This window comes from Rattus rattus, chromosome 3 (assembly GCF_011064425.1).
Source record: "Rattus rattus isolate New Zealand chromosome 3, Rrattus_CSIRO_v1, whole genome shotgun sequence".
NCBI classification, from domain to species: domain Eukaryota; kingdom Metazoa; phylum Chordata; class Mammalia; order Rodentia; family Muridae; genus Rattus; species Rattus rattus.
The window spans coordinates 146,294,954-146,308,921 of record NC_046156.1 but is presented as its reverse complement, the minus strand read 5'-3'; the positions used below and the strand labels follow the sequence as shown (position 1 = coordinate 146,308,921).

At 35.3% G+C, this 13,968-nt stretch overlaps 1 protein-coding gene and 1 pseudogene across 1 annotated transcript in view; one reads left to right on the top strand and one right to left on the bottom strand.

The window, feature by feature from the left end:
• LOC116897041 (thioredoxin-like protein 4A) overlaps nt 1-13,968 on the top strand; it is a 511,807-nt gene that overhangs the window by 434,683 nt on the left and 63,156 nt on the right. The window lies entirely within an intron of this gene.
• LOC116895178 lies at nt 3,233-4,314 on the bottom strand (annotated as a pseudogene).

The window sequence follows — 13,968 nt, the reverse complement described above, 5'->3', positions numbered from 1 at the left end:
TTTCTGATAAAAAATCTTGTTTTTCAATTAGAACTTGCCCCAAGTTTTTTTCTTGGTGAGTCTATGTACTCTGAATCTTGGGGAAATAGATGTTTTCTCAACTTTCTCCAAGAAGTCACGTAGCATGTAACATCAAGTTTATTTTTCCCAAACTTGAAGGCTTTTAATGGTGAAAGAATCATAACCAAGATAGCGACATTTTAAAATAATTACTTAAAATAAGAGCTAATGATTTAAATTTATGAACTTAAAAAAGCTAATAATGTTATTTGTGTCACTACTGGACAAACAAAATCACATTTTTTTTGTTGTTCTTAATTGGTCATATGAAGAATAATATCGAAAATAATACTATTACATGAAATAATTTACCACATCCTGTTATATTTTATTATTTTGATAATAAAATAAATTTACAGCAAAGATACATACAGAAGACAGAAAATATCTAATACATTAGTAAATTATAAATTAATCTGCAGTTGTTAAAAGTTGGCTAAAACATCCTTTGATAAGTCAGAAATTGTTGTTTTATTTATGTAAGAAATCACTCCAACATTTTAGACAATATTCAGTGAGGTTTTTCCTCATTTTGTTCATCTCAAATAATATTGATTTTAGTATGATTGTTTTGATTTCATCTTTTCCTTTATTAAACATTCGTCTGTAATATAGCAATCATTTGTCTGGGTTATCAGAGTTTTGTTCTGGTAATCCAAGGCCAATTGTCATTTTAGCAGGAACAATGGTTCTTGACAGAGAAATAAACAGAATCTAACTTGTATACATCAACGTTAATCACCATGGTTACATCACTTTAGAAGACCATGGAAATGTACTAGAAGCATATTTTTAATATCTTTTTATTAACTCCATAATGCTCTTTGACATCTGTGTTTGCATTTTCTGTTAAAATGTTGCCAATATCAAGATTGTAAAATAGCAAAGAGAACGACTTCTTGAAATAATTCATATATTTTACATTAAGATTGTGTTACAAAAGAAATGACTAAGAGTTTGAGTAAATATGCCTGTAATTTGCGCATCTATTATCCCATGTTCTTTGTTCTCTTGCATATTACCTCTTTCTGTAAACATGCAGTAAATCTACTTACAGAAGTCTGTAATGTTGAATGCAGTGCTTTTAGAGATTTCCTCAGAATGTAATAAACACTACAAACAATATATTTCCTTCCTGTGAAATGCAATGTATGCAAAATATCCTGAATACGTGTTATAAAGAAAATAAATTTAAATATTTAAAAAGTATTTTGGTAAATTCTGCCCAGCTTAGTGAGTTCTAGAAGTTCTAATCTGATTGCGAAGTTTTGTCTAGGTTATAAATAGCTTTTCTTGATATTTCAAAGCCAATTTTGAATCAACAACTGAGCTTATCTAAAAATTATTTAATTATTATTTTTATTTAAATAATTGAAAAATTCATACTGTTTATTACTATCGTACTCTAAAACAAAAACGTGAATATTCTTACAATAATGTAATATTTTTATTACTCTTTCAATTATGTAATACTCTCATTGGGTAAAATATTGTTATGTTCTGTTGGGAAACATCACTATTAAGGTAGCAGTCCCCCATGACCAGATGGCTTTCTGAGCTTGGCACCTAGTGGACGACTCTCTTTCTTAGTGGCTTTTAACTGTTCCTGCTTCGGTCTGGAGAGTGTTCCCAAACACAGGTGACAGGCCTTGTCTGAAATGTGACCTTGCACAGAGAGCTCTCTGCGGACTGCATAACTCAGCACACAAGTCCTTTTCTGGCTTCTGCCCACAAATACTTAGGTGCTATGATACAACCAATCTTCCCTTCCTTCTCACTTGATTCTATGACCAATTACTGCCTTTGACACATACCCCATAAGAAGGCCCTCACTTACCCTACCCCTGAACCAATAAATTAGTCTCATCTTGCTGCAGCAGTCTCCAAAGTTCATTTTGTCCATATTCACAGCACTCTGAGCCCAGCTCTCCACCTCTGCTCCTTTTGTTTTCTCAGGCTGGTAGCCATAGCCTTCAAAGAGAAGATGGGACCTACATTCTCCAACAACCATCTTTCATTATCCCAAACTTCTAAAATGGTTTCTTCATTTTTTTTTTACAAAAGCTATATATTATGTTGTTGTCTATAGTCACACTATTTGGCAAAAACACACCACCCAGACCTCTTATTCCTATTTAACTACATCATCATTTTCCCACCCAAATTTATCTGTCCTTTTTCATCATCCTCTTATCAAGCAACGTTTTAATTATTCTTTGAAAATTTTACACATTTATTTATTACAGTTGATAATATCCAACTCCTACTCCTCTCAGATTCCCCCCCCAAGAACTCTCAAATGCATCTCACTATCAGTATGATGTGCTTTTTTTCATTTATTCACATAGTTATTTTTTTAACTAAGTACAATGCTTTCCTATGTGCATAGGTGTGGAATTATATACTTGGGAATGGGCAACCTACCAATGGTTACACCCCCATCTATCATACTGGTTTTATCTTATGCAGCCCTTGTGGAGGTAGGCAGAACTAGTATGAGTTCATGTGTGCATCAACAATGTCAGGTATAGTAAGCACCATTTTCTAACACTGCCCACCAATCTCAGTATTGGACAATATTTTCCCTCCTTTTTCTGAAATGTTCCCAGAGAATGGAGGATGGGAATGTAGTTTGATCCAAATGACACTTCAGTGGATGAGCACTCCCAGTCATTTATTTCCAGCAATTGAAAGCTATTATTATCTGCATACTTGAAGAGAAGCTTCTCTGATGAGGAGTAGCTCAAATCTGTGGAAATGAACACTAGTATTTAGAATGCATTTTGACAACCTAACCATGTAGTCAAGCATTAAACAGCAGTAGGTTCCTCAAAAAGGTTTGTGAGTTTCCTACTTATTAGTATTGACCATATTTACTGTCATAGGCATTCATTTCTTCTGTAAAGGCTGCATAATCTCAGGGTAAAGGGATGAAGATTATATTCCAAACACGATATTATATAAATATAGAGAATGAACAATCTTGTCTTGTTTTTGATTTGGAAGGAATTGCTTTGAGTTTTTTCTTATAGATACCATATATCCTCCAGGCTCCTCAATCCTTCCTCTAACTCTTCCACAAGACTTCCAGAACTCCATCTAGGGTTTGGTTCTGAATGTCTGCATTTGTTTCAGTCAGCTGCTGGGTGGACCCTCTCAGAAGACAATTATGCTATGATCCAGTAGTGAATGCAATCTGACAGAAGCAAACATAGCCTGAATCTCCAAGGTGGTTGAAGGAGGAAAGCAGGCCAGCAATGTGTCTGTAGAGATCTTCTGAGAACAGCTTGACACATTCCTCCCCAAATTGTCAGAAGTTGCTACTGCATTCATTTATGTCTAGCTCACTCAAGGTACCTGATATCCAGGCTAGAACTGACAGAATTTCGCTCTCAACAGTGTCTTCACATATTACATTATCATGAAAAGGGTTTAACCAATAAGGAGGCATTACATTCTCACAGTGTTTTCCTGTGAACCCAGTACCCACACTGTCACAGTGGAAGTTGTTTCCTCCATCCAAACATAGACCTCCATGGATATATTGCTGATTGGCAGATGGTCAGAGGTAAGTTCACCAAGGAATCCATGTGTACAGGTACAGAAGTAAGACCCAAGAGCATCTTGACATGTGGCACCAGGTAGACTCAGCTGGCATCCACATTCATCAATTTCCAAGTCACAGTTCACAGAAAAATACTCTTAAGAACAGACACATGTGTATCTTTCTATCTCATTGAAGGCATATAGCCACATTCATGCAGGGTTCAGAAACACATTCATCTGCTTCCAAGTCATAATGTCTGCCTAAGTATTCAGGCATTCAGAAGCAGGTGTAGCAATTGATTCCGTCCTGGCACACAGCTTCATTGTGTGGCTTGGGTGCACCATCATAATGAGATGTCTTGCAGAACCTTCCAGCATTTAAAGCAGGGCAGATATAGATAGGGTGCTCAGGGTCTTTGTGATAGGTGTCTCCATTTTGGCAGTAATTTCCTCCATGGAAATTAATGGCAGTTTCACAGGTCAGCCCATTGTTTCCGGAAAGACATTGGCACAGAAAATTCCTTTATCCTGAAGTCTTCACACAGTGGAAATTCCTTGGCAGGCACTGGAGAAACAAGTGTCTTTTAGATATTCACAATCTTTGCCCAAATTATTGGGCATGTCTAAGCCACAATTTTTCTCTTGTGGAAAACACTTGTACATAGAATTGTTTTGGCAAGAATTTAAGAGACACCTGATATTGTTTTTGTTTATTCAGTTGTTGGGGATTTTTTGGTTTTGTTGTTGTTGTTTTGTTGTTGTTTGTTTGTGTTTTTGTTTTGTTTTGTTTTCAAAATGAATCCTAAAACCTCAGGATAATGTAGGACTAGGCACAACCTCTGACATTGATGTCAGACAAGACAGCCTCCCTAGAGGAACAGGAACCAAAGGCAAACAACAGAGTCAGGGAAAGTCCCCACTCTGGTTTTTGAGGGATCTGCATAAAAGCCACATTTCACATCTTCTACATATGTGTGAGGGCCTGAGTCCAGACTATCTATGCACTTTGGTTGATGGCTCAGTCTCTGAGAGCCCCAAAGGGACCACGTTATTTGACTCTCTTCATCTTCTAGTAGAATTCCTACTTCTTCTGAGTTCTTCAAGCTTTCTCCCAACTCTTTCACAAGACTTCCAGAGCCTTTTCTGATGTTTGGTTGTGGCTCTCTGGATTTATTTTGGTCAGATACTGGGTGGAGACTCTCAGAAGACAGTTATGCTAGGCTCCTGTCCTCATGCATAACAGAAAAAGCATTAATAGTGTCAGAGATTGGTTCTTGCCCATAGGATGGATCTCAACTTAGGCAAGTCATTGGTTCGTCATTCTCTCAGTATCTACCACAAGTACATGATCTTTTGATGTGTTTTTGGATTTAGTATGCAAGTATTTTATTGAGTATGTTTGCATCTAAGTTCATGAGGAAAATTGGTCTGTAATTCCTTTCTTTGTTAGTTCATTATGTGTTTTGATTATCAGGGTAACCCTGCACTCATAAAGTGACCTGGGCAATGTTTGTTTTGTTTCTATTTTGAGGAATAATTTGAGGTGTATTGCTAGAGAAATAAGACAACTGAAGAAAATCAAGAGGATACAAATTGGAAAGGCAGAAGTCAAAATGTCATCATTTAAAGACAGTATGATAGTATACATAAGTTCTAGATTGATTTCTATATGCACATGAAGGCTGGCACAAGTTAGATCAAGGCCATGATTGTACATTAAAAAAATAAGGCGGAGACAAAGCTTTTGTAAGATGAGAGAGAACGGGAAGGAGGAGTAGGAGAATCAAGATGGAGACAGAAAAGGTTGACTCAGATCTGGGTGGTCTTGAATGGCCCTAGGTTTATTTCTTAAGGGTGGATTTCTATATGTAAATTTATCTAGGTAGGCAGTTTATATCCTTATCAATTGGTTGTGAGTTTATCATGAGGATGTATTGTGGACTGAAAATTTAACATATAAATCTGATTGATAAATTGTAGTTATTGAGTCATAATTTCACCGGGTTGTTGGGGGTGTGAGCAGAGTCTATCTATGGCAGGGAGCTGTGATAGGACAGCCCATGCTGGACTTCTAGAGCCAGTGGGATAGATACTAATCAGAGATAAATTATGGAACAAACCATAATTTATCTCTGAATAGTATCTCTCCCAGTGGCTTTCTGCTAGCCATGAACTCTGATTCCAGCTACCCAATAAAATCATTGCTCTAGAAGTCCAGCATGGGCTGTCCTATCATAGCTCCAGGCTTAAAAAAATTCTATCTTGAACAATAAGATAATTGTTGGTGGTGACATTACCTGTAGATACTTTTACAGTAAGATCCAGTAAAGTTTCTTCCCAACAGTCCAATCTCAGCCAGCAGAAGACAGGGCTGTTAGTACTATGGAGTGAGGAAGAGGAGGAGGACGAGGAGGAGGAGGAGGAGGAGGAGGAGGAGGAGGAGGAGGAGGAGGAGGAGGAGGAGGAGGGAGGAGGAGGAAGAGAGAGAGAAGAGAGAGAGAGACACAGAGAGAGTAGGAGTTAGAGTTAAGGGACAGATTTCATGTGGGGAAGAGGGGAGATGGAAGGGAGCTGAGAGGAGTGAAGAAGGGGGAAAACTATAGTCAGGATCTACTCTATTTTCAAGAAAGGAAAGAATGTGTTCCAGAACCTTTAAATAAGAAAACAACAAACTATTTATTCTATTATCTGACATAATAAACTTCAAATCCTTGATCTCTCACTTATCTTATCTTCTAGTAAGTACTCTTTTACTTCTAGCTTCTAGTAGATCAATATATTTATTTGATTTTTATGTATGTGAGATTATGTGAGATTGTGTTTCATAGTTGGCTTGTTTTTCTTGACATAATTATCTTTAATAACATGATGGTTTCACAAGGTACAAACTTTTGTCCTTTTTTTTTATGTAACCAAATAACATTCCATGGAATGTATATACTACATTTAAAAAAAAAATTGACAAGTATTCTATTATATCTTAGCTCTTGCAAAATGATTCTTCTTCAAATGTTTCCTTAATATTTCAATTTTATTTCGTTGGAGATAATCCCACAAAATGAATGGTGCTTCATGTGTTATTTCTATTTTTAATTACTTGCTGAACATTCCTACTGGCTTGAGTATTTGCAGTATCAGGAGGAGAGCATAATGGCTCCCAGTCTCCACTTCCTTGTCAACTTTTACTGTTTATTTTTATTTTGTTTTGTGTCTTCTTTCAGAAGAGAGTCATTCTTACTGGAGTAAGGTAGTATGTTATTGTTTCTTGGTCCTTCATTTTCATGATGGTTATGATAATCTGAGTATCCTTTCATATGTTGAGCACCCCAAGTATGCAATATCACAACATAAGCTTTCATCTGAGTGTACAGTGTGAGAAATTCTGTCATTTTAAAATATGTTTTGTCTTGGTGTCACATCCTTCCTCTCAGCTTTTTTAGAAAGAGCTGAAGTAATTACTGAATCCATTCTGCTAATATCTAAACAGACATTTTCATACTTTCAAAGAATTTTAATTATGTGGTTACTATGTATTGCACAAACACAAAATGTCCATAGGAAACCTCTGACTATCACTTTTGTGATGATTGGTATATGCTATGCCCAGGGAGTGGCAGGATTAGAAGGTGTGGCCTTGTTGGAGTAGGTATATTACTATGGGTGTGAGTTATAAATTTTTTATTCTAGCTGCCTAGAAGTCAGTATTCTGCTAGCAGCCATTGGGTCAGGATGTAGAACTCTCAGCTCCTCCTGTACCTTGCCTACTTGGATGTTGCCATATTTCTACCTTGAGGATAATGGACTGAACCTCTGACCCTGTAAGCTAGCCCCAATTAAATGTTGACTTTATAAGAGTAGACATGGTCATGGTGTCTGTTCACAGCAGGAAAACTATCTCAGACACTTTATAATATTAAATGATGATACTTAATCCAATGACATTAGAAAGAAGCAGTGACCTCCACATTTTTATACATGATGCATTGGTAACCTAATAAATCATGCTTGTACTATACAGTGCTGACTAGAAGACACAATAGCACCATTATTATTCTCAAGAGCTATGGATATGTAGGATCTTAAAGTAAGATAATATCATCAGTATCAAAGATGGTACACATTGAATTTCCTAACATTTAGAATAAAGTTTGAAACTAAATCAGAGTTTTGTTTTTCATGAATACAGAAATGTTCCCAAATATTTTATGAATAGAGGTAGACAAGGTTCATGTAGACCTACCACTATTCTTTTTTAGAGCAGACATGTTCAACCAATTTCAATTAATGTTTATAAACATATGAGACTAATTTCTATGATCTTATACTTTAGATTTTGAAGTAACTCAGAAATATTTAAGATTTTAATATCCTTTGCTCCAACTATTAACAGTTAACAATTAACTATTAACAATTAACTATTAATTGGGAATAAATGTGACTGCGTAACAATTGCTACATTTAAAGACTGCACATCTTCATTAGTTATGTTCATCACTGATTTACTCAAGCACTAGCTTTTACAAGTTCTTTGGTCATCTCAGTCTTTATTTTTGAACAATTGCTTTCCACCACTAGTTTTAAGTAATTGTAATTTTCACTTGAATGCTTTCTTTAATCTCAGTATGAATCTATTTTTCCATTTCTGTTTACATGTAAAATTGGAATTTCTTTGAAGATCTATTCTAATTTTATGATATAGTTATTTCTAATTTTACCTAACAAGGGCATTACTTTTTTGTTGTTGTTTGTTTTAAATAAGACCCATAGTGTAAATAACCAAGTCTCCTCAGCCTCCTGGGTCTTTTTAACAATGAATGGGTTATTTTAATGGTTTCTCCAGAAGAAAAAAAAAAAGCCATTTACCTTTCATGCCATAACTGCCATTCTTAGGCCAACTACTTCCAACAGTGACATAGAAGTCACTGCTTGCAGGTTAATTTTGACTTGTATGTGGAATATAAATCCTCTCAAGGGGAGAGGGCGAAGAATTTAAAGGACACTGTGATGAAAATTGGTAACGGTTTGCAAGTACCATTAATTGTGGACATAAATTCTTGAAGAAGAAAAGTCCAAGCCTTCATTAAGCCATCCACACAAGAGTGTTAAAGAAACATCATGACTGTGATTCACATCATTGGGGTGAGAGTCTATATATCAAAAGTTCCCAGATTTAGAGTTGATGTTTTCCATGATTTCTTTTTTAGTGAATATTAAAGTTTAATTATATTCATTTCAAAGTTGTTTCATTACTATAACATAGTACATGTTCCATGAAAAGAAACCTATAATTTGCAGAATAATGAATTCATATTACTTATTAGTTGGATATTCTAATTAATTATCTTCATTTTGAGACATCCATACATATCTATTATAAAATATAATCATATCCTTTGCCTAGATTCTTCCTATAAGTGTCCACAGTGTCCTATAGACTGACTCCCTTCCAACTTGTATTTTTTCATGATTTTTGGTGACGTCATCCCACTAATTCCACTTAGTGCTGCATATTTACATATGCTATGTATGTTGGAGTATACACTGGAATAAGAAAAGTTACAAGTAAAAACACCTCCAAAATTCAGGTTTCTCCCTCCTTTGAAGCTATCAGCAGCAGATAACTCCCATTTAGAATGAATCCTGGAGAAGATATTCACTATTTGCTGTAACTGTGACTGCCTAGATATTGTGCAGATAAACATCAGCTGGTGAGAGCTCATGCATGTAACAGTAATGTCAAGTCTAGAATACAGTACTTCACCGCATGTCTTCCTATCTCCTACCTTTGGCTGGGGTAAGAGTATATATAGACCACATACTCCTAGCATTCAGTTACTTTTTTTCTTGTTTTGATATATATGTCTTGTTCTTCATTTTTTAATAAATCTAATAAAACATATTTTGAAATCAAACCAAACATGGAGAGCAAATGTCTGAACAGAATGTTTCATCTATCTGGTCTTATCTTCTATGATAAGAGGGGAAATAGGCTATCTTTCTTTACCTTAAGTGTAGTAATTGACAAGAAGACCTGGGATATGGTACACACCCTGGATATCCATCATGAAAGAGGTCAGAAACCGAATGTGACAAACTAATCAATAATAAAACTATCCAGGAGAAACAGCTTTGGTTCATAGATATGTGAAGTATTGTGATAAACCTTGTGACTAGTAAGTTAGGACCAATGTGTAACATTTGTCTTCAGACCTCTGCCCCTGAGCAATGTTTTACCAGCCTGAGAAAACCAATTCAACAGCAACTACCTTCTTTGGTGACAGTTACTTATACGAGGAAAAGAAGTCACCCTCCAAACAGGTTCCTCATTGTAACTAAGTTTGTTTATTTGTTTGCTTGTTTTTTCCTATTGTTGCGTTATGTCTTCACCAATGGGGGTAGCAGCCTAAGTATTTTACTCAGTTACAAAACCAACTCCAGATACACTGGAAATCTCATAAAGTACAGGCTCATAAAAGACCTCACTAGTAATTTTATGACTTCTATTAAAAGCAACGAATTCAACTTACAGATTTTGCTTTTCAAATGACCATTTGCACTTTGAGGGCATACATTTACTTTGGCCTAGTGGCTTTAATAACATTTTACATCATCCTTTAGTAATGGAGCAGAGCCACCACTGGAAATTCAAGAAAATGTTTATGATTAGAATTTATTTCACATTTTGCCTTAATTGTTTCTAGACAAAATAATATAGAGATTAAACACAGTGTGTCGTGCCTCTAATCTCTACACTCAAAAGACTGAAACAGAAAAGTCACCATGTGTCTAGAGTAAGCTTGTGAACGTATTGAGTTCAAAGCCCTCTTAAATCACAGTGTATTACTCTTTTCTCAAACAAGAAATCAAATTAATAAAATAAGAAGTAAGCCAGCAACATGGCCTCTCTGACAAGAAATCACATCCAAACATTTTCTAGATCTAAGTGATCCTGCTGGAATGACACACTTTTAATCCTTCTGGATATAATAGAAACATATCATTAGTACATATCTTTAATTCCTAAGAATGAAGGTAAAGTTAGTTTGTAGAAGGAAAAAACAACATGTTTGAAAGTGACATCAATTTGAGTGGCTAAGTGACAAATGAGATAAAAGATTTGATTGAATGAAAAAGAGAACATGCCCAACTCTTAGGAGAAGACAAGAAAGAGAACTACTTCAGAAGAACATAGAGTGAGTCAGAAATGGAGGGCAGTTCAGTGAGTGAAGTTCAGTTGAGTTCAGCAAATGCAATGGAACTAAGTACAGGGGAGTTTGGTGCATTCAGATGAATGTGGTTGAGTTCATGCAGTTCTGTTCAGTTTGTTCAGTTAATGCAGTGCAAATCAGCAGAGGCTGTTGAAGCCAGAAAATAAGAAGGATCTAGATTAGAGCAAATTTCCAGAGTAAGTTTGAACCCAAGCAGAGCAATTCAATGAAATGTTGAAGAAGCCAGTTTGAATCAGTCAGCTTGGAGAGAAGTTTGCACCAAAATAGCTGTTTGAACCAGTCAACAGGGTTTAGAAAGAACAAAAAAGATGAGCTTATTCAGCAGTAAGCCTACAAGATGGCAATCACAACTGGTGAATAAACGATACTTTTACAATAAAATTCAAACCATTTAATTTACAATCATTATTTCATAATTAAGTTAACTTTGAAACAATAATAAATACTTTATCTATATTACACAAAGATCATAAGAGTTATTCAAACATCCTTTTATCTATTAATACATCTCTGGGTGGGTAAGGCCAATAGAGTTATAAAGAACTCTGATATACCTAAATAGTCCAGTTTCTGTTTCTCTTTTTATGATTTCAGGAAACACTTAAGATTCAATATGCTCCTGTATTTGATTTTAGCTTTGGTTCTCAGATGCAAATTTAGCTTTATTTCTAATAGTTTTGAAAGTTTTATTATTGCATTTTTATTTCTTTTGCATGCATATGTATGTGAAGAGAGACACACACATGGGTTGATCAGAAGACAAGTTGCAAATTTTAGTTTTCCTTCTTCCATGTATCTACGTCAGTGATAAAACTCAGGTCTATCTGTGCCTTTACCTGGTAAGCAAACCTGTCAGTCATCTCAGACGTTTCTGGGATCAAATAAATAAATAAACAAAACTAATTAATCTATCAACAAGAAAACATCCGTTCTATATGAAGAAGGGAAACAAATATTTAATGCTGTTCAAATAAGGGGCAAGTGTATAATGTAACTTGACATGTGTTTCAGTCCATAGTTAAGAATTCTTCCATTTTTGTATTCAAAAAAAAAAAAAAGAAAAGAAAAGAAAAAAAAGAACCAGCTCAGTCTGCAGGCACAGCTAGTCAGGCAGAGGCTTATTTGGAAAGCAAATGTTCCAGAGCACAAATGGCATGGGTGGGACCTAAGGGCAACCCTGTGGGTTTTGCACTGTGATTTGAGATAATGCATGTGATTATTTTGAGGTAGCTGACATACTCATGGAGAAAGACTTCCCATTATCCCTCCCAAGTCATAATGGGCCTGACCTTTGTTTAGAGGATTTATTTTTGTGGTCCACTAGATAATCCAGATTAAGAAATACAAAGTAAATAATGTTCCAATGAAAGCTTATATCCTTTGAGAATTCAGAGCTTTCCTTAGTGCTTGTGTATGGGAAATTCCTGAAACCTAGTTTTTTGTTTATTTGTTTTGCTTATTTTAAAGATGTGCACCTGTCAATTTCTTTATTTATGATTTTTTAAAAATTAACATTTTACCTACAAGTATACCTGTTCACCACATTAAAATGTAATTATGCCATTCACTTCCTCCTTTTTATTCCTCTAATCCCTTTAACCCCTATCCCTACTCAATCTCAAATTTCTGGCATCCTAGGTTTTAATATACCAAGGATAACCTATCTTTGGTCTCACAGGTTTCAAAATATAAAGGACATTCCAGCTGTCAGGAGGCATAGCTTCTGTGACCAAGGAACTCAATGTCACTTTTGCAGGTTTTTATCTTATAGGTAAAATAATTTGGCAATGGATGCAGAAGAAAACACAACAACATTTTCTCACAGTATGAAAAATTAAAACGACTGGAACAGAAAAGCTAGATAGTTGCTTACTTCCTAGAGAGCAAGTTGGATAAGAAGAAAGCAGAAAGTGATGGTTTCCAAGTTGCAAGGGATGAATAACTGCCTGCAAAGGGACTGGGCATGTCTCGTCTTTATATATATATATATATATATATATATATTCAGGATCTGAATAAAGAAGATAAAAAGATATAAAGAAGAGATTATACTTTGTTAGAATTCAGAAAGTGGGGAGCTTAGGAGTGAGCATTCTTCATCTTAGATTCAGATAGAGCAGATGGTTTTACTGACAAGAGGTCTCTTGTGCAATCAATCAGTTAGAATATATCATTTATTAAGAGAAGGAGGAGAGATATAAATTTCTAGGCAATTTATTATGCCTTCCTTTTTGAAGGGAGGTATGACACACATTTTACTCTTTTATTCCAAAATCATGTAACAAAATAGATCAAAAGATTTAATAAAAAAAATCAATCACTAAAACAGCCATGGAAGAAACTACCTTCCATTAAAACTTTAAGGTTCTGCTATGTCTACTTTTTTCCCCTCTTAAGGCCTTGAGGAGTGAGAACTGTGATGCTTTCTCTCTCATTGAACATGGCATTTCATTTTTTGTTTGTTTGGTTTGGTGTTTGAAATGTCCCCTCACTATATTGTCCTTATGGTCTTGAACTTGGGAGATCTTCCTTCCTCTGCCTCTTAAGTGCTGGAATTAAAGTTATACACTACTACTCTTAGCCTAAAAGGATACTTTGAGTTTTCAGTTCCTTATACTGAGTGAGTTACTAGAGACACCGGAGGTGCCGTGGAAAGCTATCAAGTCAGAGGAGTCTGTTCTTATTGGACACAAAAACAGATTAATGTTTAACCTGACTGGTCACTTGATAGGGCTGCAGTGATAATGGAGTCCTGAAATCTTTCCTTTATGAGGCTGCTCTATGTGTAATTTGTTGTATTGAAGTTAAGATATTTTACTATTTTGGGTCAAGAGTCCATCATGGAGCTGGGTCAGCATTTTACAATAACTTGTCAGACAATAAAAGCAGGAATAAGGCTGCTTGGTGATATTTTTTCTCCCAGCTATGACTTTCATGGCCATCTTCTTCTAACAATTCTATCTCTAAATGTTCTTTTAGTCCTGAACTATTTGCCACTATGTTATGGCTAAGAAAAATAAAACTACAATACTAATTGAAATCAAATAAGAAGTATAAAAGGTAAATGTTGCAGAAAACCAAATATGTGACTTTTCTATGTGAAGTACTGAAAATTCAGTAAGCATTAAGATGT